The sequence below is a fragment of the Meles meles genome, chromosome 7 (genome assembly GCF_922984935.1).
Source record: "Meles meles chromosome 7, mMelMel3.1 paternal haplotype, whole genome shotgun sequence".
NCBI classification, from domain to species: domain Eukaryota; kingdom Metazoa; phylum Chordata; class Mammalia; order Carnivora; family Mustelidae; genus Meles; species Meles meles.
The window spans coordinates 141,860,981-141,884,752 of NC_060072.1; the positions used below are offsets into that span (position 1 = coordinate 141,860,981).

The 23,772-nt window shown below is 37.9% G+C and overlaps 1 pseudogene; it reads left to right on the forward strand.

The window, feature by feature from the left end:
* The window catches only part of LOC123946528, a 49,717-nt pseudogene that overhangs the window by 21,077 nt on the left and 4,868 nt on the right, over positions 1–23,772 (forward strand).

Consider the following 23,772-nt stretch of genomic DNA (forward strand, 5'->3'; position numbering starts at 1 on the left):
CTAGACTATATCTATAAACCTGGATCCTAGGATGTTCTATCCTAATCTTCCTAAGGTCTTTATTTTGTTCTGGTTCTTTCATATTCTCTAGTCATTTGAATAAAACCCTTATCTACTTCCTTCTGATAGTTTTCCACAATAAAATCATTTTCTTATGTGACATTCATGTTTTGTTACACCCTTAAAAATATAGATTTCTTGTGTTTTTAAAAAATATTATAAGCTCCTTTACATTACAGACTAGTTTGAATACGTCAAGTGTATTTTCTGCAGTTTTTATATAGAGAGGTATTCTGAAAAAACAATTGTATTTTTGTATGTAATTATATCAAGTAAACATAAAATATGCACCTACGATGATATGTAATATATTGCTCTTAGTGATATAGGTTTACTTTGTCATATAGATTGCATATTATAAACCGACACTATACCATAAAAATCTGTATAGATAAAAGGCTGGGATAACCTGAGTACATATTTCTGGCCACAGTTTTCTGAGGACTGTGAGCTTCTCAGAATTATATTTACCAGTTTTTTATATTTCCTTTATGTCCTTGAAAACACTACATTTTTTTTTCTGTAAGCTTTCTACGTGACCTATCTACTTCTAAGTTTCATTAATCATCACATGTTAATCACATATTTTAGGATTTGCAACCCATGTGTTATTGTAATCAGTTTAATAATTAGCCACATGCCTGTCGTTATTCTTCTTAGATTTGAGACAAATTACAATAGTAGATTTGTTTGTATTTTACCCTCTTTTGAAGTCTGTCCACATATTGTTATTTTATATGTTTTGGATAATGAAGGCTATCTTCATTACCTTCATTATGGTAAACATGGGTTTATTTTGTTTGTTTTTTGTTTGTTTGTTTTACATTCTCATCTCATCTTAAAAAAAGTATCAATACATAATCAATTTACTATTTAGTGCTTCCTGTTCAAACTGAATCTCTCTTAAAGCCATTTCTTGTCCAGGATCCACAAAGAAACAGCTTTTACTCTCTGCATTCCAGTTAACCAATTTATTTATTTATTATTTATTATTTATTATTATGTTCAATTAGCCAACATATAGTACGTTGAGTTTTCGATCCAGTTAACCGATTTACCTATGCAGTGTTGTTTAACAGAAAGCGCCAGTCTATATATTACTATGATCTTGGGAACTTGGTTATTTGGGAACTCGGTTATTTGCTTCCATGATCTAGCAGAATTGCCAAGGCCCTTACCAGTCTCTCCAGGAAATCTGATGTTACTTCTTAACCTGTATCTTCTGACACTGCCTACTTGCTAGAATACCATGTTGTCTTATGGGGTACGGTTTCGGAGAATCCTGTGTTCTTACTGAGATGGCCACTAGCCAGATCTCTAGTATCTCAACCCCTCTTCTTCACACCCTTTTCTGCTTATTATTTACAACATAATTTAGAGATCTCCTCACCTCCGTGGTCCTGTGACACCATTTGTTTGCCTCTGCTCTAAGAGAAAAAATATTATACTAGAATTATTTTCTTCTGCATCTGTCTTTGCTTCTTGCATGCAAGCTTTTTTAAGAATAGGGACTGAACTTGTTAATTTCTGTACTGTCAACACTTAGTAGTTCTCCAGTATATGTTTGTTGAATTATATGGTAAACTTATCTCTATATTGAGGATAACCTAAACAAAACATCACTAAGGGAAAGGAATAGTCCAGAATGTACAGTCATTTAAGATGATATGTTTCAGTAGTTCTCAAGATTATTTGAATGATGGAGCACCTGGAACTCACAATGTTTTTTTGAGAAAAAGTACACAGTAATTATCTGCCCTCCAATTTATTCCTCATTAAGCTACACATTGTTTTTACATTATGATTGTGGAGAAAAAAACAAATAAACAAGGTAAGCCCTTGAGCCCTGTAACTGTCCTAACTTACTTCCTGGAGAAAGGTTTTGGGCTCCAGGCAGAGGCTGAAGGTTTCCCTGGGTTGAGCAAATGGAGGCTAGGGAGTCTGGAGAGACAAAGGGAGGTAGGTAGAGTTATAGGTTAGAGCACCAGAGAAGAGGGAGATGCACGGAGTGAGAAAAAGCCCCAGAGATGTGAAGAGTTAATTTTCAGCTGAATACCAATCTATTCATGCATCTGGAGAAACTATTAGAGGTCAAGGACAGGAACATCAAAAAAGGAGAATCATTAGTGGGGCCAATGTATGGCCAGGGATAGGTCGTAGTTCATCAGTCAGCATGAAAAATGTTGTAATTCAAGGGGCCTTGTTTAGAGTAATCACAAGAGTAATGTACCAATAGTAAGACAGAGCTGTTATTTCTGAAGGAGAAGAGATGGAAAGGGTAGGGGAAAAAACATGTTTAAATAAATAATGGCCAGTAATTTTCTAAATTTTATGTAAACTATAAACCTAATTTTCAAGAAATTCAGTGAATTCGAGGCATGACAAACATAAAGAAATCTGCACAAAGAACCATTATATCATGTTGCTTGTAACAACCTGTCTTAGCTCATTGGGGCTGCTATAACAAAATACCACATTCTGGGGGGCACAAATAACATGCATTTATTTCCCAGAGTTCTGGAGGCTGGAAGTCCAAGATCAGGTTGCCTCCTGGTGAAGCCCTCTGTCTGGCCACTACTCAGTGTGTCTTCATATGGTAGGGAAAAAGAATGAGCTCTGGTCTCTTTTCCTCATCGTATAAGGACGCTATTCCCATTTTGGGGACCCCACTCTCATGGTTCCATCTAAACCTAAGTACCTCACAAAGGCCCCACATCAAAACACCATCACATCAAAGGTTTAGGGTTTTGGAGAGACACAGACATTCAGTCCATAATGTAAGAGTTAAGAGAAAATTTCAAAAGCAGCTGGAGAGAAAAGACACATACCATGCAGAGAGACAGACATGAAAATGACAGCATACTTCTCATCCAAAAACATGCAGTCTTGAATACAGTGAAACCACATCTTTAAAGAACCAGGAAGGTAAGCGGAGAACACTGTCAACTTATTATTCTGTACCCAACAAAAATATCTTTCAACAAAAAGGGCAAATAGAGATGATTTTAGACACATACAAGCTAAAAGACCCCAGCCCCAGCAGACCTGTGTGAAGGAGATGTCATAGCCCTACAAGTGGGAGGGAAGTAATACCACAGGAGAGTAGAGATCTCCACAAGGAACAGATTGCACAGGAATTGGCAACTTTATGGGTACATATTTTAAAAAGTAACTGTTTAAAGTCCCTTTAAAAGTTGATTTTTAAAAAGGTTTTATTAATTTATTTGTCAGAGAGAGAGAAATAGAGGGAGAGCACACACAGTGGGAGCTACAGGCAGTGGGAGAAGCAGATTCCCCACTGAGCAGGGAGTCCGTTGTGGGACTTGATCCTAGGACCCTAGGATCATGACCTGAACTGAAGGCAGACACTCAACTGACTGAGCCACGCTGAAAAATCCCTAAAAATTGATTTTTAAATGAATGTGGTTTGCAAGATATGTACAAGTAAATTTCAAGATAATAATATCACAGAGTCCGGGATGGGTACACTGAGTGAGCCAGGACTGTTGCAAGTTTCTTTCTTTCTTTCTTTTTCCTTGAAGATTTCTTTATTTTAGAGAGAGTGAGCAGAGGGAGGGGCAGAGGGAGAAGGAGAGAAAAACCTAAGCAGACTCTGTGCTGAGCCTGGAACCTGACATAGGGCTCGATCTCATGACCCTGAGGTCACAACTAAGCCAAAACCAAGAGACAGATGCCCGACTCTCAACCAGCACCCCTGTTGCAAGGTTCTTATGCTGTAAGTGAAGTGATACAGTATTTTTAAAAAGAAATTTCTCTTTCTTTCTTTCTTTCTTTCTTTCTTTCTTCCTTTCATTTGCCACAAAGTGGCATAGTATGAATTAAAGGGGAATTATGCCAAATTAAAAATGTATGCCATAATCTATAGAGGGGCTGCTAACCACAGGCAACCAGATGTTTTATCTAAGATGCCAAGAAAGGAAATAAAACAGAATCATGTCAAATATTCAATTCAAATAGGGGGAAAAGGTGAGAGAGAGAGGGAGGAGAACAAAGGGCAGGACAAGTAGCCAACAGAGTAAGAAGATAGGTTTAAATTAAAACTTACTGCTTGTAAATGGTAGAGACACTTGATTAAAAGAGATTTTCAGATGGATAAAAAATTGAGACTCTGATATTTGTTGCTTTAAGAAACCTTTTGTTGGGCGCCTGGGTGGCTCAGTGGGTTAAGCTGCTGCCTTCGGCTCAGGTCATGATCTCAGGGTCCTGGGATCGAGTCCCGCATCGGGCTCTCTGCTCAGCAGGGAGCCTGCTTCTCTCTCTCTCTCTCTCTCTCTCTCTCTGCCTGCCTCTCTATCTACTCGTGATCTCTGTCAAATAAATAAATAAAATCTTAAAAAAAAAAAGAAACCTTTTGTTATGAAGACGCAAGTAAAAAGTAAAATAATGTAAAAAATATGAACTGTAGAATCGCAGGAAGTTTGAGTCACTACATTAATATCAGACTAAGTATATTTCAGAGCAAAGAGAAGTAGGTCATTTTATAATAAGTCAATTTGCCAAGTAGATGTAAGAGTCCTAAACACCTGGGACGCCTGGGTGGCTCAGTAGGTTAAGGCCTCTGCCTTCAGCTCAGGTCATGATCTCAGGGTCCTGGGATCAAGCCCCACATCGGGCTTTCTGCTCAGCATGGAGCCTGCTGCCCTTCCTCTCTCTCTGCCTGCCTCTCTGTCTACTTGTGATCTCTGTCTGTCAGGTAAATGAATAAAATCTTAAAAAAAAAAAAAGAGTCCTAAACACCTAACTTCTACTTACAAAGTCTCAGAATATATGAAGCAAGAACCATCAGAAGAAAATAAAACTGGAGAGATTCACAATGATAGTTGAAGAGTTTGATGCCTCTTCTTCAGTGATTAATAAAACAAAGAGACAAAATCAGGAATTTTGTAGTAGTGTTGGACCAATACTGACTTGACCTAAATGGTATTTTGAAAACTCTCCTGACAACAGCACAATGTGCATTTTTCCCAAGTATTCTCAGCTAATTTAACAAAATAGATGCATTCTGATACATAGAGCGTGACTTAAGAAATTCAAAATAACTTAAATCTTACAAAGTAGTTTATTTTGTCATGTTGGGCTTAAATAGGAAATTAATAACAGAAATATACTGTAAAATCTTCAAGTACATGGAAACTAAATACCACATTTCTAAATAATCCCTAGGTAAAATAAGAAAAGGGAAATGAGAAACTATTTTGAGCTGAAATCAAATGAAGTACAACTTATCAAAATTTATGAATTGCAGTTAAACAGAACTTAGAAGAAAACATATAGCACTGAAATGGTTATATGAGAAAGAATTGGACTCAAATGAATGATCTCCGTTTCCACTGTAAGAAACTAGAAAAGAGCAAATTAAACCCCAAATAAAGAAAAAAAAGGAAGTAATAGTTATAAGACCATAAATAAATAAAGAAGAGAAAACCATTAGAGGAAATTGGTGAACACAAAAGCTGGTTTTTTGTTTTTGGTTTTTGAAGAGATCAGCAGAATCAAGTTTTAAGTCAGATTGGTAGGAAGAAAAGGGGAAGACAGAAGGTACCGATATCAGGGAAGTGACAGCACTATAGATTTTACAAATATTAGAAAGATAAGTAAATAGTGTGTCCAACTTTGTGTCGCCGGGTTCAAACAACTTAGACAATATGGCCAAATTGCTTAAAAGACACAAAGTACCAAAACTCACTTGGGAAGAGACATATATTCTGGACAGTCCTGTATTTATTCAAGAATATGAGTTCGTAGGCAAATGCCTTACAGCAAAGAAGACCCCGGATACGATGGCCCACCTGCGGAATTTCACCAGACATTCAAAAAAGAAATAGCAGCAAATATTAATAAATTACATTTCTAAAAAATTGACAGGTGGAATTGCTTCCTAAAACCCATTCTATGAGACCACACTTACTCTGTCACCAAAAACAAAGGTGCTCGGTAACAAAAAAGGAACAAAAAAACTTTCTCATGAGCAATAACCATATTGGTGTTTAACATCTATATCTATATCTATCTATCTATCTATCTGTATATGTATATCTTGCTAACAATTGAACAAGACAGGTCTTAAAGTATAAAAACATTTAAAGACAAGAATCGATAACTGAATAGAATTTCTAATTTATTAAGTTGAATCTTCTCTGAAAATTGGGAAAAGACTTCCATAATCTTCCATGCAGGTGAACCTATTTTAAATATAAATTCCCTAAACAAACACCTATCAGATTGATTTTGAGAAAAGAAATAAGGGAAATTCCAAATGAATTATTTTTTTTACTTTAGTGGAGCCAATATCCAAACTTTTAGGGAACCAGATGTTTTCAAATTTGTGAGAAAAAAAAATTCATAGTTTTATTTTATAGTTTAAATCTCTGGAATAGGGGCGCCTGGGTGGCTCAGTGGATTAAGCCGCTGCCTTCGGCTCAGGTCATGATCTCAGAGTCCTGGGATCGAGCCCCACATCGGGCTCTCTGCTCCGCAGGGAGCCTGCTTCCTTCTCTCTCTGCCTGCCTCTCTGCCTACTTGTGATCTCTCTCTGTGTCAAATAAATAAATAAAATCTTTAAAAAAAAATAAAATAAAATAAAATAAATCTCTGGAATAGTATGCATAAAGAGTGTTTAAAAAGGAAATACTGATTATAAAATCACAAATAAGTCCTGTCAAGCATGTGGAGAGATATATGGAAAAATTCATCTATGACATCTTCAAAGAGATTAAGTTTCTAAAAAGAAATATTTAAAAAATTAAAATGGCGTGTATTGCATGGAGCACTGGGTATGGGGCAAAAACAATGAATTCTGTTATGCTGAAAAGAAATTTAAAAAAATTAAAATGGTAGCAAAAATAATTAAAAATGCTGGGAAGCCATGAGTAAAATGTCAGTAGACCTAAAGGCAGACTAACTCGTAACTCACTAAAAATCCAAAAGAAAGTAGAAATGGTCTTATGAAATCCAGGCAGAGCACCAATCAAATTGACTGAGTGACAGATTCACCACTGAGGTGGGTAGAGAGTAAAGTTAAGGACTCAAATGCATTCCTACTCATCATGCCTAGAAAGGAAAACGAAGGCAAAAACTAATTCTTACCCTGACTCAGAAGGTCCTTCCTGGCCTCCCTCTTGCCTACCGTTTCTTTCCTACTAGGGCTCTAGCTTTGCTAAGCTTCCTATTCTCTCAGTGGGACATTCTGCCTCCCATCCAAGCTCTCAGAAGAGGATGTGTCCTTGATCTTACTGTTCTCTTTCCTCGGTATTTCCTAATCAATTCTTGCACATCCTTCGTATCCCAACTTAAAGGTGACTTGCTCCCCTAGCACAGGTTACCACTGATTTATAATCCTATTTAATTGTGACTTTCTTTCATTGCATTTGTGGTGCTGTTATAAATTTTTTTAAGTGTTTGCTTCATGTCTGCCTCCTCTACTAAACTGGGAACTCCTTGAGTAACAGATTATATCTCTGCCCATTGTGTCTGTACCCTTTTTTTGAAAGATTTTATTTATTTGAGAGAGAGAGAGAATTTGAGCAGGGGGCAGAGGCAGAGGGAGAAGCGGGCTCCCTGCTGAGCGTGGGGCCTGATATGGGACTCAATCCCAGGACCCAGAAATCATGACCTGAGCCAAAGGTAGATACTTAACTGACTAAGCCACCGAGGTACCTTGTGTCTATACTCCTGATCTTAGACATGGTACAAAGTAGGAATTAAAAACTATTTAATGTTAATAAATAACAAAGAGAGAGAAGAATCAAACTGTAAATAAAATAAACTAGAGTGAATAACATAAACACAAAAATGAAAGATTAAAGCCCAAAATAGACCAAGGCAGTAAAAAAAACTGTAACTCTGGTCCTTGTGCTTGGATAACATTGTAAGGCATTGAAAGAGTTGTCGGGGGTGATTGGTTGGAGTGAAAGGCTTACTCCTGCTTGCGGATAACTGGACCTCCTTCTGTCTGTTGTACGCTACTCTTCTTGTCTGTGCTTGCTTTTCACAGTGTCCTCTGCATTTTCGCTTAGCTAGGACATGGCCTGCACATATTCAGTGAAAGATAACATCATGAGTAGATAAATGGATGAATGGCAGTGGTAGAGGTCCTCCTCATGCTCACGAACGCCACCCAATCTAAGAAAGAGCTTGAAGTGAAGGAATGATGCCATCAGGATACGCAGCACTCTGGGAGTCTAAAATTCAAGGGGAGGCTTTTGTTGACATCCTTGACTTTTCCTAGTGTCACTGGCCTTATTTCCATGACAGTGGTATTTAGTGCGGGTAAAACTGCTAGCTTAGAAAACATCCAACTAGTTATAACAAAAGATAAAAGTTCTGTAACCACAGCTGTTCTGTTCATCACAAGGCACACAGGGTAACCTTGCTGCTTGAATAGTTGTTAGAGGTCTGTCTGTATTTTAAATCTGAAACTTAGGGGGAGAAATCCAGTTTGTTTTGTTAGCTTTCTGATGTAATTTTATTGGCTAATAAGTGCTAATAACACAAGCCATCATACTTATAAGAGACATCGTTATGTATAATTTTAATTATATAAACAATGTATATAAATACAATCAATTATATATAATTACATATATAATTATATAAACATGATTTTAAAGAATTTATATATTATTTTAATAATTATTTTCATATTATATGAATTTTTTAAAAATGAAAGTAGATGTCATATCCTATTTATATTTTAGAGTCAGTATTACATTGGCTGAATTTACAACTATAGGTTCATAGAAACAGTACAATATTAAGAAATTATATGTATATAATGTATATTATATATATATATATTTTTAATTTACCCTATTGTGCCATTTTATAAAGTGTATGGGCTTCATTTATGGACAAGTGTACTTTCACTGAACCATTTCTTCTTTGTTAGTAGAAAGCCCACAGTTTCAGATGCTTCACTTTTTTATCTTTGGCCAAATAATGAGTCCTTTTAAGCACAAGTACAACTGAGCCAAGGACCCCATGAGTTATTCACATCTGGTGGACAAATGAAATAACCTTCCTTCTGGTTTTTATTCTCTCTGGCAACATGCCTGGGATGATAGTTTCCATGTAGAAGTAAGAGATAGGTTTTATTACCTGCCTTTTCCATACTATATATGAAGAACCCAAAGTAAAAGCTTTATGGAAGCACCCATGACTAAGCTGATATATACCACAGTGACTTACATGAAAGCATCTCTCACACAGATGAACTGCTCTTGAATACAGAAGACTGATTTCAGTTCCGGACAGTCAGGGTGGGAATTGTATCTGTGATAATAATGGCACAAGGCAGACAGAAGCTATTTTTAAAAGAACTGCCTGGAGGCCAGAGGGTTACTCCCAAGAGGGGGAAAAAGAAAATCAGCATTTCCATCTTCACTTTTGAGTGTGGAGCTCTGACTCTCCCAGCCTGCAAACAGTAAAAGCTAAACCTATGCGTATTAGTAAAAACATGCTGCAGAGAATAGCAGGGAGGAAAAATGCAGCCAAACTGTTCTCCATTGTGCATCATCTATAAATCTGTGGTTAGCATTTGAACAGCTTCATGTGGCAAGGAGAAAACCCAGTACATACAAGGAAAACTTGTAACTAATTATGCTCAGTCTGTTGCATTGTTACCAGTCATTGCTTCTGAACAATGCTTGCTTCTAACAACTATCCAAGTCATACATAATGCATTGTAGATTGGAAAACACATACCCAAACTCGTCATATTAAATCCACAACTCAAAATAGAAACGCTTGGCTTATTCACATCCCTCTACTTCTGACGTTAGGGTTCCAATTTTATTCATTTATTTGCAGATATGTGGTTATCTGTTGGTTTTCAGAAGTAAAGATCATTTCTCCAAGCAACAAGAACAAACAAAAAAACAAACAAAAATACTTTAGCCTGAACTAAACTGCTCTTCTTCCAAATAAGTTTGATGTGAGGTAATCTCATTACTCTACAAATGATCCCTTTCCCTCTCAAAGCTCACATCAAATAGCACGAAACATCTGCGAACAGAGAGGAGAATAATTAGGGATCTAGGGAGAATTTCATAAACACAGTACAACGTTCAGCCTATGCATCTCAACCAGGGAACTGTTCGCTCAATAGAGTAATATCCTTTATTCAGTGTCATCCTTTCCAGTCTTTCTGGAGAAATCGCTGCTGTTAAAATGCTTAATCTCCTTTGAAATAGAGATATTGAAGCCAGCATCAGAGTTAAAAGCAAAGATTGATAGTGCCTGTCAGAAAAATGAGGTATTTAAAAGTCAGGCATTAAAAAGGGTACTTTGTGTGTGGCACTGTTGTTCTGGGGCTGTGAGAATAAGAATAAGAAACATCACAACCTCTTCTAAATCTTCTGCAGCTCAGTTTTCTGTGCTGTTTTCTCTCTTTAATAATTGAAAAGAACTTTTGGTTTGTTTAAATCACAGCATGTCATAGTAATATACATTTGTTGAGTATCTACATTTCCTGCTGTAAACACAGCTAAAACAAACCTGCATCAAACATATCAACTATTTGCTTTAAAAACCGTATTATCTACTAGTCACTGGCCTATTTTGGCCACCACTGCCTTTACAGATAGACTTCTTGAAAGAATGTTTCCACCGTTTTCTCCAGTTATTTCTCACTCATTCGTCAGTCTACTGATCTGGAGCTTCTTTGTCCCCAACTAAAATCCAGATGATCAGTTTGTCAGCTACAGTTGATGTTCTTAGATCACGATGGGTATAAAATTGCACAAGTACTACACAATTCAGGATTGTTCTCACTTCACGTTCTCACTCCTCTTGCCACCTCTGACTTAAACCCTGCCAGTCGTTGGGTAGCTATCTTCCTCTTCCCCTGACTACACATTTATGTATGCTTATGCATAACACAGGTAGACAAACTGCTTTCCATCGTTGGCCTTCTAATCCCATAGGGTATCTAGCACATTAGTGTAGGTGGGGAATCTCCATTCTTTCTCATGATTGTGGTGTCCTGTGGATGCTCTAAGAGGTATATAAGCTCTTTGCTGCTGATGAACCTTGAAGTTGTTAACACTATCATTTTTAAACAGTGCAGCGACCATTATTGTATGGGGTTGGTGAGTGATAGGTAGTGCACTTTAAAAAATTTCAGATGTTGTCCAGTACCAACAAAGTAAACTTTACTCACTGACAACATATACGAATGTGTATCCATATTCCTTCCTGGGAAACATACTTCTTTGTTCTTGACTGTCTCATGGTGAAAAATATCTTCTCTCCATGATTATAAGTGAGATTGGTCATCCTTTCATATATTTTACTCACTATATTATAATGTTGTTTTCTACTTTATAATCTTTGCAAAATTTCTTATAGCATGATTTGCCAATCATATTGAGATTGATGTTGGAGATTTTAACTTTAAGGACCTTCATCATTTATCTTTTATGTATTACAGGTATTTCTTACATGATGTTGTTGAGTTTTGGAGATTTTGACGTTATACCATGTTGGACGTGCGTCTCTTAAATGTTATATAATCATATCTGAGGGTCTTTCCCTTCATGATTCTTGGACTATGTGACTTGCTTCTGAAGGTCATAAAATATTACTTTGTAGGTTATTCTATTTTTCTAGTTCTTTAACCCATTAGAACATTACTTTGGTATGTGTATATTTGCATGTCAGATATGTAAAATATGCATATATATGAAATCAGCATTCTATTTTTTCTGCAAATGGAAAGATAGTATCCTAAACATTTATTACATTATTTAAAATTGTGTAATTCTTTTTAATATTATCTTTATTATAAAAATTAGCATATCTCATAGACCTATTTATGAACACTCCTTTTTTATGCTGACTGCTTGTTTACATCTGCAAAAATACCATGTTATTTCAGTTTTTGCTTTTTAATACCTAATTTTCATACTAGTAGGGTACAATCATCATGTTATTATTTTCCAGTACTGGTGGACTCTTTTAATGTTTTCGTTTTCAATTTAATCTCACACCACTCACAAAAATTAACATGAAATAGATTAAAGACTTAAATATAAGACTTGAAGCTGTAAAACTCTTAGAAGAAAACAGAGGAAAATGTTTCTTGAGATTGGCCTTGGCCACAATTTTTTGGATATGCCATCACAAGCACAAGCAACAAAAGCAAAAATTAGTGAGACTATATCAAATTAGAAAGATTTGTACAGCAAAAGTAGCAGTTAGCAAAATGAAAAGGCAGCCTACAGGATGGGAGAAAATATTAGCAAACCAATCTATCTGATCAAGTGGTTAACATCCAAAGTAAATTAAGAATTCATACAACTCTAGGCAGTATAGACATTTTAACAATGTTTATTCTTCCAATCCAAGAGCATGGAACAGTCTTCCATCTTTTTGTGTCTTCTTCAATTTCTTTCATGAGTGTTCTGTAGTTCCTCGAGTACAGGTCCTTTACTTCTTTGGTTAGGTTTATGCCCAGGTATCTTATGGTTCTTGGTGCTATAGTAAATGGAATCGATTCTCTAATTTCCCTTTCTGTATTCTCATTGTTAGTGTATAAGAAAGCCACTGATTTCTGTACATTGACTTTGTATCCTGCCACGTTACTGAATTGCTGTATGAGTTCTAGTAGTTTGGGGGTGGAGTCTTTGGGGTTTTCCATATAAAGAATCATGTCATCTGCGAAGAGAGAGAGTTTGACTTCTTCCTTGCCAATTTGGATACCTAGAGCAATCTATACTTTTAATGCCATTCCGATCAAAATTCCACCGATATTTTTCAAAGAGCTGGAGCAAATAATCCTAAAATTTGTATGGAGTCAGAAGAGACCCCGAATTGCTAAGGAAATGTTGAAAAACAAAAACAAAACTGGCGGCATCACGTTACCCGATTTCAAGCTTTACTACAAAGCTGTGATCACCAAGACAGCGTGGTACTGGCATAAAAACAGACACATAGACCAGTGGAACAGAGTGGAGAGCCCAGATATGGACCCTCAACTCTATGGTCAAATAATCTTCGACAAAACAGGAAAAAATATTCAATGGAAAAAAGACAGTCTCTTCAATAAATGGTGCTGGGAAAACTGGACAGCGATATGTAGAAGGATGAAACTCGACCATTCTCTTACACCGTTCACAAAGATAAACTCGAAATGGATAAAAGACCTCAACGTGAGACAGGAATCTATCAGAATCCTAGAGGAGAACATAGGCAGTAACCTCTTCGATATCAGCCACAGCAACTTCTTTCAAGATAAGTCTCCAAAGGCCAAGGAAACAAAAGCAAAAATGAACTTTTGGGACTTCATCAAGATCAAAAGCTTCTGCACAGCAAAGGAAACAGTCAACAAAACAAAGAGGCAACCCACAGAATGGGAGAAGATATTTGTAAATGACAGTACAGACAAAAGGTTGATATCCAGGATCTATAAAGAACTTCTCAAACTCAACACACACAAAACAGATAATCATATCAAAAAATGGGCAGAAGATATGAACAGACACTTCTCCAACGAAGACATACAAATGGCTATCAGACACATGAAAAAATGTTCATCATCACTAGCCATCAGGGAGATTCAAATTAAAACCACATTGAGATACCACCTAACACCAGTTAGAATGGCCAAAATTAGCAAGACAGGAAACAACGTGTGCTGGAGAGGATGTGGAGAAAGGGGAACCCTCTTACACTGTTGGTGGGAATGCAAGTTAGTGCAGCCACTTTGGAGAACAGTGTGGAGATTCCTGAAGAAATTAAAAATAGAGCTTCCCTATGACCCTGCAATTGCACTGCTGGGTATTTACCCCAAAGATACAGATGTAGTGAAAAGAAGGGCCATCTGTACCCCAATGTTTATTGCAGCAATGGCCACGGTCGCCAAACTGTGGAAAGAACGAAGATGCCCTTCAACGCATGAATGGATAAGGAAGATGTGGTACATATACACGATGGAGTATTATGCCTCCATCAGAAAGGATGAATACCCAACTTTTGTAGCAACATGGACGGGACTGGAAGAGATTATGATGAGTGAAATAAGTCAAGCAGAGAGAGTCAAGTATCATACAGTCTCACTTATTTGTGGAGCATAACAAAGAACACGGAGGACATGGGGAGATGGAGAGGAGAGGGAGTTGAGGGAAACTGGAAGGGGAGATGAACCTTGAGAGACTATGGACTCTGAAAAACAACCAGAGGGTTTTGAAGGGGCAGGGGGGGTGGGAGGTTGAGGAACCAGATGGTGGGTAATAGGGAGGGCACGTACTGCATGGAGCACTGGGTGTGATGCCAAAACAATGAACACTGTTATGCTGTGAATAAGCAAATAAAAATAAATAAATTAATTAAAAAAAAAAAGAATTCATACAACTCAATACAAAAAAAAAATCTGATTAACAAATGGACAGAACATCTGAAATTCATTTTTCCATATGACATATGGAAGACCTATAAATGGCCAGCAGGTATATGAAAAGGAGCTCAACAGCACTAATCATCAAGGAAATGCAAAACAAAGCCATCTCACCCTTGTTAGATGGGCTATCATCAAAAAAAGACGAGATAAAAAGAGTTTTCAAGGATGTGAAGAGAACTCTTATGCGCTATTGGTGGGAGTGTGAAATGGTGCAGCCACTATGGAAAACAGGATGGATGTTACTCCAAAAAAATAAAAATAGAGACCATATGATCCAGCAAGCCTAATTCTGGATTACTATCCAAAGGAAACAAAAACAGGATCTCCAAGAGTTATTTGTAGTCTCCTATTCATTACAGCATTATTCACAATAGCCAACATATGGAAACAACCTAAGTGTCTGTTAATGGATGAAGGGATAAAGAAATTGTGGTATATGTATGCAGTGGAGTATTATTCAGCCATGAGTAAGGAGGAAATCTTTTTATTTGCAATAGCATGGATGGACCTTGAAGACATTATTCTAAGTTAAATAAGTCAGAAAAGGAAAGACAAATTGCCATTATTCTCACGTACACGGAATTTTTAAAAAGCTGAATTCATAGAATGTTTTAAGGGCCTGAGGGGCTGAGTTTGGGGATATGTTGATCAAAGGGCACAAATTTGCAGTTATAAGATGAGTAGTTCTGGTGACCTAACATACAGAGTGGTGATGGTAGTTAATATTTTACTAAATATTTTCCAAGAGAGTAGATTTTAAATATTCTTAACACACAAGTGCACACACACAAAGGTAATTAAGTTATGTGATGGAGGAGTTAGCTAATGCTACCATGGAAATCATTTTGCAGTATGTAACTATATCAAATCAGGACTTTGTACACCTTAAATTTATACAGTCTTACATGTCAATTATATCCCAATAAAGCAGGAGAAAGGGAAAAAAAACCCTTTCCCTCAAAAAGAGAGACTGAGAGAGCCATAAACCCATCTTCTGGATTTCTCTCCATTTGAAAGAAATTGTATTTACTATGTTGAGATTTGCTCAACATACAAGCTGTGTCTTGTATCTTGTGTCTTGTGTTCTTTATTTCAAAACTGCCTTCTTCAGCTCAACATGTAAATTAAAAATGACAATTAGATATTCAAAACTTACTGGGCATGGAGAGTACATTGGTCCTGTAGAATGAACTAAAAAGAAAAAAGCTAATGCAAAAAATAAAGATAAATTTACATCTATAAAAATATGCAATAATATTTTGTTAGTTACATTCATGTAGACTAATCTTTTGTATTGTTTTTAAATATAGCATTAATTTTGCCTTGCTATACGTCATTCATATGATTGAGTTTATCAATCTGATAGTCATCAAAGGAAAACAATACTTCTAAGTAGTCTGGAAAGTTGAGGAAGCTGCTCCTGTCTGTTCACTCTTTTACTGTTCCCTCTGATCCAGTTGTTACTCATTGCCTTTCAGGTTGACCCAACTACCTACAGTGCTGTGACAACCTTAAGATACCTGTTTCCCATTCTCCACCTAATTTTTCACTGGGAGTGTATGCTTCTCAAGTTCACAGGGGATCCTCAAACCAGACGTAGGATTTGCTAATGATTAATCTGCCGATGCAGGTGCACTCGAGTCAGAAGACTTATGGGCTTGTAAGTGGAGCCCTTGCTACCCTGTGCTCTGAGAGCTCTGAGAAGGTGAGCGTGGGAAAGGAGCAAGCTTTCTGGGGATTGGAGGGCTCTACCTGGCTTGGGAAAGACGGTCAAATAATTACTGGAATACATTTAAAGGAAACTGTGTTATTTCCTGCAAGAAAAATTGCTCTGTCAGCGACTACCCTCATAATATTATTGGCTACCAGATTAAGGCTTAAAGGCTTATACAGTCCTTCGATTTTGGAAGTTTTCCCTCAATACTGCTTAACCTATTTCCCACATCTGCATTTTCTAAGAATCAACAGTTCCTTATGTTCTACTTCTGATGTCGGCACAGCCTGCCTGCCTCCACACCAAATAACCATAACCAGATTTGCTAAATGGATGGAGAAGGCTGCTGGAAGGATTTCACAAGGCATTAGGTGAAAACCTTTAAAAGCCAGCAGACTCAGTAAATGGTAATGTCAGTTCCTCCGACACCCCAGGGTATTCACACACCTGAAGAAATTTGTAAACGTGAAACAAAGGCTCAAGAGCAGAGCATGCGATGACAAAAACTGTCACTGCCTCCCACCAGCCAAACAGGTGAAGGGAGTTACCGCTCCACACATACAGCGCAAGGGTGTTGCCAAATAGAGAATGACAGAGAAAAAACATTCTTTACTTTTATTACTTTGTCTCATGATTCCAAACACCAAGTTTTTATGGAAAAGGAGTAGGAATATGTGGAGAAGGGATGGGGATGGTGATAAAATCAGAAGCTTAACCATTAGAGTATCTGCTTCTGAGCGTTGTGCCCGCCAGCCTCCTAGTTCCACTTAGAGGTCACAGGAGATGAGGGACCTCTGATTCTGAGAAAAGCTAGTCAGGTTTAGCTTCTTTCCTCTCGCCACTGTGCACTAATTCTGCAAAATTAGATAACAGAACGAGTTCTGCACTGACCGTGTACAGGCAGGCTGAGCTGTTGCAGTTGAGGACCAAACAGGGCAGTCCCAGAAGGGATTGCTTTTCCTTTCATTGACAGGATGGGAAAGAGATATTGCAGTGTTGAAATAAATTGTTGAAAATCTATTTCTTAAGTCTACAGTGATCTTTGTCAATCTGACTTCTGCGTGCCCAAGAATGCAAAATTTCTGTACAGAACTGACTATTAATAGAACAAACACAACTTGTTTTTTAAATTCTCCTTTAGTTTAACCTTGTCTTTTTTTTTTTTTTTTTTAACAATTTGGATGCTTTCCTTCAAGGATTGAGAAAACAAGCCAACGATTTCCTTCCAGAGAAATCTTGAAAGGTCTTCAATAGACTTTAGCTTTCTAGTATGCCACTAATTAAAATTAACTCTTGGGGATTCTTCAGAAAAAGTATTCTTAAATTATAGAGGTGCTACTACATGTGAGGGTTTTGTTTATTTAGGTCTGAAATTTCTATAAAACATCACCCTTGGAAAATGTCAGTGTATTGATTATCTTCCCTAAAATGATGCCATCCCCTTTTATTAGACAGTGTCTAGGAGGCAATGAAAATTTATCTTATCTCTTGTGACATTCAGAAAAACAGTCTAGAAAACTAGGAGGAAAAAAAAAAATCCAAGAGCTATTTAAAGCAATGGTGTGTGGCCTTAATAATTTCTTATATCAGTTCTACAATTGCACAGACATTTCTTACTCTTAAATGTTTACTTTAGTTAATAAAACCACTGCAATTAGATTAAGATTAGATGTCATATCACAGTCCTGTTCCATATTCTTGTTCCAATTGGTACAGATCCTTTTTGACCCATGGCCAATATCAATAAATGTTAGCTTATGTTAGTTGGGGAAAGCTGACGAAAAAAAAAAAAAATCAAAAAATGTTGAAGTATAAAGCATGATATGAATAATCAAAGAGACTTCCTCCTTGTTTTTGGAAGTCTGATTTACCAGAATATGTAGTGAGGTCCTCTTCAGTGGTGCTGGAAATCAAAATGGATGCCATAAAAAAAGGGGGTAAAGTGTTCTCACTAAGATTTGGAAGAGAGGAAATTCACCAAAAAAAATCTAGGTTGGATCCTTGCCCTCGCATGTAAAACCTTATACTGATAGACCTGAAGCTTGAGATCAGAGACCGAGTATAGCAGAGGAAATTCTTTTCTCCACCCATCCCATTGTCTTTGCCTTGGCCTTAGCTGCCTTACTTAGTTGTTTTGTTTTGTTTTTTTTTTTTTTGTTTTGTTTTCTGGTTTTTGTTTCCCTATCAAATTATGCATTAGTTGTAAATTTAGACTCCTGTAATGGGTTGAATTGTGTTTACCCCAAATTCATATAAGCCTCAGGTTGTGCCCTTCTTTGGAAATGGGGTTGTGGAAGATCTACTTAGTTAAGATGAAGTCATACTAGATTAAGATTGGCTTCTAATCATTATAAAAAAGGAATTTTGGACACAGACATACATGCAGGAGAGAGCACCTGCACACCTCTAGAAGCTTAGAGGAAAGGTATGGAAGAGATTCTCCCTCACAGCCCTCAGGAGGCTCCAACCTTGACAATATCTTGATCTCAAACTTGTAGGTTCCAGGACTGTGAGATGGTACGTTTCTTGTAGAGAAGTCACTTACAGGGTGGTACTTTGTTAAGGAAGCTGTAGAAAACTAGTACATCGCTCTCGATATAGATTTTCTGTATCACATTTCCCAGACTTATCATCAGAATTACTTGTGCAACTTTTTTTTCCATTTTATTTATTTTTTCAGCGTAACGGTATTCATTGTTGTTGCACAACACCCAGTGCTCCATGCAATACGTGCCCTCCCTATTACCCACCACCTGTTCCCCCAACCTCCCACCCCTGACCCTTCAAAACCCTCAGGTTGTTTTTCAGAGTCCATAGTCTCTTATGGTTCGCCTCCCCTTCCAATTTTTTTTTTTTAATAAACATATAATGTATTTTTATCCTCAGGGGTACAGGTCTGTGAATCGCCAGGTTTACACACTTCACAGCACTCACGATAGCACATACCCTCCCCAATGTCCATAGCCCCCTCCCCCTCTCCCAATCCCACCTCCCCCCAGCAACCCCCAGTTTGTTTTGTGAGATTAAGAGTCATTTATGGTTTGTCTCCCTCCCAATCCCATCTTGTTTCATTTGTGCAACTTTTAAAAATACAGATTCCAGTGGAAGTTTCCACAAAAGATTCCAATTTAGTGTGTTTGGAGTGGGTCTGCCAATCTTTATTATAGCAAAAAACCAACCAAACTAAAAAATTTCTCTGTGATTCTGCTGCAGTGTTAGATTTGAGAATTTCTACTCACGGAAACAGAATTAAAAGAAGTTTACAAATGACCCCCCCCAAAAAAGGCATTATTTTTTCTATAATTTACTTGGTGAGGTTAAAAAATATATATATTATTTTTATTTCTAGGACTTGATTATCTCTTTCATAAAAGGAGAAGGTTGGACCTTTGGAACTTATTGTAAAAGGCAGAAATTTATAGTCCAGTGTCCTCTCATTAACACTTCTTGCCTATTTTGATCAGTAATGAGGGTACGTACAATGTTTTCAGAGACAGCCATTGTTTAGTGCATCGTGGTGGTTTTGCTGGGGTTGATTTGTCCCCCTTCCCAAAAGCCAGCCCCTCCTTAAAGCTGGGAGAGGGAGCCAGTCCCTGACTCTGAGCACTCTACAGTTCCTGGACAGGCCACCATGAACCAAATGGAAGGTACTGCAGAAGACCTTCAGTGGGGAAATCACCCACATTTTTGCAGAACTCACAGACTTCCAGAAGAACGTGAATGAGGCCATCCACAAGGACAAAGCTTATGGAAAAGAAGCGTCTCTTATAGCAAAGTACCCATACAAAATAAAAAGTGGAGCAGAAGCTAAGAAATTGCCTGGAGTAGGAAAAAAACTACTGAAAAGATTGATGAATTTTTAGCAACTGGAAAATTGTGCAAGCTGGAAAAGATTCAACAGGATGATATGAGTTCCTCTATCAGTTTCCTGACTTGAGTTAGTGGCATTGGTCCGTCTGCTGCAAAGAGGTTTGTAGAGGCAGGAATTAAAACATTAGAAGATCTCAGGAAAGAATGATGATAAGTGAACCATCATCAGTAAATTGGGCTGAAATATTTTTGAGGAATTTGAGAAAAGAACTCATCCTGAAGGAATGTGGCAAACGTAAGCCATTGTACTAATTCAGTTTTAAAAAACTGGATTCTGAATTCCTCGCTACAGTCTGTGGCTGTTTCCCCAGAGGTACAGAGTTCATCGGTGACGAGAATGTTCTTCTGACCCATCCAGAATTTATTCCTGAATCCACCAAACAGCCAAAGCTGTTACGCCGTACTGCGGAGCAGTTACAGAAGGTCTATTTTATTACAGATGCTCTGTCAAAAGGTGAAACAAAGTTCATGGGTGTCTGCCAGCTTCCCAGTAAAAATGATGATAAAGAGAATCCACCAAGGAGAATTGATATCAGGTTGATCCCTAACGATCAATATTACTGTGGGGCTCTCTATTTCACTGGGAGTGATATTTTCAGTAAGAATATGAGCGCTCATGCCCTAAAAAAGGGGCTTCACAATGATGAATGGACCGTCCGTCCCTGAGGAGTCACGGAGTTGCTGGAGAGCCTCTGCCAGTGGATAGCAGGAAAGACATCTTTGACTACATCCAGTGGAAACACGAGAACTCAAGGATTGCAGTCGGTGAGGTCTCTTCTTCATCCCAGGCACAGCTTAATTCAAAAGGAGTCTCAATTTATTTCTCTGCCTTTGCTTTGTAAGGGTCTTTGGTGTTTTTAAACGATTGTTTCTTCTCCCCACGTTCACTTGCACTGTAGTCCACACAGCCTCTTGTACTATTAAGAAAAGAAAGCATATGCACAGTGTTTCATCCGTCACCGTGCAAGCGCCAGTTAGCAACCACCATTTTGCTTCATAGGTCAAGTTCCACCATGGAACAGACTCTCAGTTGAAGTATAGGAGGCTTCTTAGAGAAAGAAGAAATCAGGATGGGCAGAGCGGGAGGTAGAACTTTCACGGAGTCACCTCAGGGCTCTCAGACAATCTGTGATGCTGGCGTATGCATTCTGATATGTCTAAAACGGAGGTGAGTGGTCTTGGACTGTGGCCCTTCCTTGCAATGTGGGTTGCTTTCAGAGAAGGTGCAGAGGCTGTGTGAGGCAGCTTCCTTCAGTTGAAAAGTCCTGGCTAGGGAACCAAGCTGAGAGCGGTCAGCAGGCTACAAACAGTCTGGGTAGCCGGTGAAAGGAGTTTCTCAGTTCTGTAGATGGGTGGTCTCTTGGAGGCTTATCACAGCATCTGCTACAGTTGACCTCTTGTCTGGTTAATTTGACTTGCTTTGTATATTCACTCAGTCTGAGAACAGCTGCTCTGGGATTGTGGATGATCTGTCTTCATGGGCAATTTAAGGAAGAGAGAGGTGAGCTGGGTGAAGTATATCGCCCTCACCACATGGAGCTTACAATCTGATGCCTGCTATCTCTTCCCTCACTCTAGTCTCAAATTCCAGGGTCTCTGGGTGGCTCATCAGTGAAGCATTTGACTCTTGATTCAGCTCAGGTCATGATCTCAGGGTTGTGAGGTTGAGCCCCATGTTGGGCTCCATTCAAGGTGTGGAGCCTGCTTAAAATTTTCCCTCCCCTCTGCCCCTTCCCCCACTCATGCTTGCGCGTGCTCTCTCTCTCTCTCTCTCTCTCTTTGCTCACTCTTTCTGTCAAAATAAAGAAAATAAAATCCCTTCACCTCTGCTGGTCTATGTGTCTTGGCTGCAGAGATGAAGCTCTGGTCACTCAGCCTTTTTCAGGTCATGGCCACTGCACTGCTCTCTTTACCATAACAACTGGACAGAAGAATGTCAAGAATTGTCCTCTGGGAATCCCCTAGATTCTTGAGTGATACACCACAGTACTTGCTACCATTGTCTGAATATTGTTTCCTTTTATTTTTTTCCCCCGGCATTGGTATGTATGTACATGATTTTTGTATCCCCTACTTTTTACATAATGAACAAGGGGAAAAGACCATAGTTACTGTATGTGGAGCTGTCATAGGAGAAACATTCGACACTTCCTCCCATTATGTTTCTCTCGTGTGAATGTGAAGAATGTTGTGGTAAGCTAGCTACATTCTTAATTTCTTGGTGGTGAAATTGATGTCAGGCAGCAAAAACTGGAAGACTGTCACCTGTCACACGAGAGAAGGATTTTTTTTCTCATTTTTGTACAATCTTCATCCAGAATTACTTTTGGAGCTAGCTGGGAAAAGTCAAGCTCTGTCACCCATTGTGAGAGATGTATATTAATTGTTTTAAATCCTAATTTTGCATGATACAGTGTCTGTCTTAAACTATCCCAGGACCCAGACGTGACATAGCTAGTCAAGTTCAGATACCCATAATAAACATAATATTAAGGTCCTTTAATTCCATATTCTGCGTATTTCATATAGAATTCTCTATCAGGGTACAGCTATCACCAGTGATAAGGGAAAGAAAATGTGATCCAAACAATTGACATATTTTGTTCTGTATGTTTTATCTTCTCTGAATTTGAGAAGTACATTCTGTCTTATAAAGCCTCAAAGCCTTAGAGGATAACTCTAAGTGATTGGTTTATCACTCTGTCATGTTGGCAAAGTTTATTTCCAAATATAACAAGGAAACATATGATTAAATGTTACAATAAATAGGAACTATGTTCCCTAGTGAAAATGAAACATCTTTGTATGTACCATCCTAATCATTTCTCTCAAGGCTTCTTAAAGCATTTTATCAGTCTGAAGTTTCAAACCAGTGGTGAATCTCAATCTTGATCTTCACGTGTAGTTTTACGAGGAAGAGCTGCTTTTGTAGGTTACATTACTGAATGCAAATTGCAAACAAGGTGTGTTCCAAAATATCATCTTCTTAATCATACATTTCGTGCTCAGAACATATTCGCTTAAGGGTCAAAGTTGTATACAACACTTTTATAGATCAGTTTTCCAAGACCTGTTTTCTCACATGGCCAATCATATAAACATAACCAAAACATCAGATGTAAGCAATATTTTAAAAAAATAAGCAACATTTTGTGAACCAAGTTTTACATTTAATGAACTAAAATTTATGGTTTAATTCCATTGTGAAGCTACCATGTACTTGTGTTTCTTAGGAAAAATGCATTTTGAATTTCAAGTCACATCATCATGGAAAACAAACATTTCCCATCCTCCTTCATGCCTTTCTTCACTCACTTCCTTCATTTTCCTACTCCCTTACTTGAAATCCTTCTTTCCTTAAATATTTATTGAAATTTAATTATGTGTTAGGTCCAGGCTCTGGAGGTAGGAGGATAAAATGAACTACCCTTCCCTTAAAGAGCTCGCAGCGGTAAACCAGGCAAATGCATTTGTGTGTTACATTATGTGAGTAAGAGGTGTGTAAATGAGTAACTACAGTAGTGGGTAATGTGGCAAACACAGTAACAGGAAGATACATTTTCGTCCTTCCTTCCTTTCTAAGATTTTTATTGAGAGGGTGAAAGAGAGCTCTTGCAAACAGGAGCTGGGGGAGGGGCAGCAGAGAGAAACAGGCTCCCCCACTGAGCAGGGAGACCAATGTGGGGCTGGATCCCAGGAGCCTGAGTTTGTG